Source organism: Puma concolor, chromosome B2 (assembly GCF_028749965.1).
Source record: "Puma concolor isolate L17-30 chromosome B2, mPumCon1.1.hap2, whole genome shotgun sequence".
Lineage (NCBI taxonomy): Eukaryota > Metazoa > Chordata > Mammalia > Carnivora > Felidae > Puma > Puma concolor.
The window spans coordinates 142,588,029-142,591,649 of NC_141671.1; positions in this window are offsets into that span (position 1 = coordinate 142,588,029).

Consider the following 3,621-nt stretch of genomic DNA (forward strand, 5'->3'; position numbering starts at 1 on the left):
TCAATTAATTTTTGACAAAAATATCAATGCATTTCAATGAAGGAAATGTAGACTTTTCAACAAACAGTGCTGAACAAGTGGACATCAGTACGGAAATAAGTGAACCTCAGACCCTATCTCACACTATATGCAAAAATTTATTTGAAATGTATTAAAGAACTCAACATAAAACCTAAAATCATAGGGGCGCATGGGTGGCTCAGTTGGTTGGGCGTCTGGCTTCTCACGGTTGGGTCACGATCTCATGGTTTGTGGGTTTGAGCCCCACGTCGGGCTCTGTGCTGACAGCTCAGAGCCTGGAGCTGCTTCAGATTCTGTGTCTCCCTCTCTCTCTCTGCCCCTCCCCTGCTCATGCGCTGTCTTTCTCTCTCTCAAAAATAAATCAACATTAAAATTTTTTTAAAAACCCTAAAATCATAAAGCTTTTAGAAAAATATACAAGAGAAAAACCTTTACAATCTTGGAATGCGCAAAGATTTCTTAGGACATAAAAATATTAAATATTGAAGGAAAAACCAAGAAATTATACCTCATCAAAATGTTAACTTTTCTTCAAAAGATCCAATTAAGAAATTGAGAAGGGAATCCACAGACTGGGAATATGCTTGGATAGATGAATGGATGGTAGAAAAGATACTCCTTTGTGACAGTACATCTTGTCTCCCATAATTCTCACCCATCATGTCTATCTATGTTATAGGAGTCATGGGTATGGATAAACTAATAAACTGAGCACCCATTGGGTGTCAGTATCAGTTAGAGAAATAGAAATCAGTAGCAGAATCTAGACATTATGCATAACGATAATCGACAGCATTCTTGTAGTCAGACATTTTCAGTTTTTTAACACTTCAAGTACCTAATATTGATCTGAGCATTTGAAAAATATTAGCTCATATAATGCAATGGCCCTATGAGGTAGACATGATCTCAAGAACAGCAGCATCAACATCATCTGAGAATTGATTAAAAATGTAAATTCTCAGGCCCCACCCCAGAGGGACCTGAATCAGAAACTCAGGCTGTGGGTCCCAGCACTTAGAGTTACGTTGAAGGGCCACCCAGATGATTTTCATAAGATTACAGTTTGAGAATCACTGTTCAATAATATTGGCTTCTTGCTTAAATGCTGTGGTCACTCTCAGCATCTGTTATGTACTTTATCAAACTTCCATCTTTAAGGCACTGAACCTTAAACTTTCAATTTGAAGTGAAATTTCCTTTTTTTTTTTTAATTTTGCCAAAACTGGTTCTGGCTGGTGACACCACATCTAGTGAAGCTCTGTTTACTGTGGCCATATTCACGTTCTCTCTGGCAACTGCATTCTTATATTGGTTGTTTCTTCCTTTTTTCTTTCCTTCTTTCTTCTTCTTTTTTCTTTTTCTTTTCTTTTTCTTTTTTTTTTTTCTATGGATGAAGAAGGGTCTCAAAGTTTCTTGGCAGGAAAATACTCCACCTGTTTAGAGGAACAACTGAAAACAAGTCCATCATTGTACAGGAACAAGAATGCCATGTTACTTTCCACATAACCTCCTTAACCATCTTCCAGTAACAATGCCTCACTAGCCTAGGCACTCGGGGCCATAATGGCCCTTCGGAAGAGGGAAGCTCTTCAGAAGAGGCTAGGTTGGTGACAGCAAACAACACAAATAATAAATTTAGGGTTTTGTTTTCAATAGTAACACATTTTGGGTCTCCCCCTTTTGAGCATCAAGTGGCAAATGTTCCATGCATTGAAACAGAAATAAGAGCTCTACATCAATAAAACAAGAACATGCATCTCTAGCCACACACATGGTCCTTGGCAGTAGGTCTTAGCTGCAGGACTCAGGAAGAAAAGGAACAAGGGGGTGTGGTGGGGGTTGGGGGGGAGGAGGCGGAATCCAAGCACCAATTTAGAGACTGCAGGGCTCCTTATAAAAAGCTATTTTTAAAATGGGAGACGAATCGCTTTGGAAAGAAAAGAATCAAGTTGTCAAAATGAATTAAAAGGGGGAGAGAGGGTCTGATGATTAAAGTTACTCTCAAGTAGCCAGAAGGGATGCCAGATATCTTCTAGAGCAACCTCCTGGTCTTACAGAAGGAGATCAGGTCCTTCCGGTGGGAAGCAAGCAATTCTCAAACCAAGGTCAGGTGCTTATTAGGGGTGGAACTGGAGACTTCAGACCCTGGTCTCTTGGCTTCAATTTGTTGTGGGTGATTAAAGTCCCTGTTTTTCTATAAAGTGCCAAATGATTGAAGTTCAAACAAGGGGGGTCATCACTGACTAGAGGTTCTGAGGACCCTTCAATTAGAAAAATGAGGCTCGATTTAGGCGCTAGATGGGAAGAATATCAGAGCAGGTATGAGGGCCTGGGACCATAGGAGGCCCTAAAGAGACCTCCCATGATGAAAATTGTATCCACAGCGCAGGGAAAGAACCCAGCTTCGCTCTCCTCCTACAAAGCAATGGGCTTCATTTTCACTTTGGTGAGACGTCTTCCACGGACACAAATTCTACTTGGTGATCATCAGCCTAACAGGAAGGCACAGGTCAGGAGCACAACTCCCTCGCTCTCAGCCCTGAGTCATACCTGCCCCTGGCGAAGACAGTGTTTACTTGGAGAGTTTTTGAAAGCCAGCAGGCAACAAAGAAAAGTGTCATTGTGATGCTAATGGCAGATGCTGCAGTTGCAAGTTGCTGCCTGTAGTTCTTTAAAAAATGTATAAATAGGGTTTCTGCCCCGATTTGCATTCTAAAAAGATGGCCCTTTTTGTGTGTGTTACATTACCGGATACTGCTCCCTCAATTCAAAAATAAAACAAAATGGGGAGAACAGTGGACTGTTCAAAATGTTTAAATTATGCACAAATAAAGGGAAATGAAAATAAAAAGGAATGCGTCTTTGTCTCGGTCCGCCCTTAAACGTTCCAGTGAAAATCCATCTCATTATATTCATGGGTCCTAATTTAAAGAATAACAGACCCGGTGGCAGGCCAATGACTGCTAATGCTGCCAGCGTTAACATCATGAGTGGTGTGGCGCTTTCTGCGACCCAGGCACCACATCTTGGAACAAAGGAAAGGAACAAGGCAGCTCTGCTGTTACCCAAATTGGCCTCTGGCTTCCACTCTGGCAAGTGACAGGGGCCGGCTGCTCTTTCTCAGGTGCCCCTGGGGAATACGTGTGTGCCATTAACCCAACTGGCCACTGGGTGTGACCACGCTCCACACAAAAGGAAGCCAAGGCCGCTTTCTGGGGACTTTTCCCTGGCAGGGTTGACGCGCGCGCGCGCGCGCGCACGCACACACGCACACACACACACACACACACACACACACACACACACACACACACGTGTGCATACCCAGACCGTGAAGTCCTCACCCTCCGGAGGGAAAGTTTCAAAAGTCAGTCTGGGCTTGGTTTTTACCTTCCAAACAGGCGCGCCCAGTGAACGTTGTTAATTTCCCCTCTGCTCCAAAAGGAGTGTAACTTCCTCTTTCTGTTAGGTCTCAGTTAAAGAATGAGAAGCAGGTCTGTAATTCCCAGCAACACAAATCAAAAGAAATCGCCTTCCACATAACCTGTTCGAAGGGAAAAGGAGAAAGAGAGAGGGAGTCCCCAGAAACGCACGCTG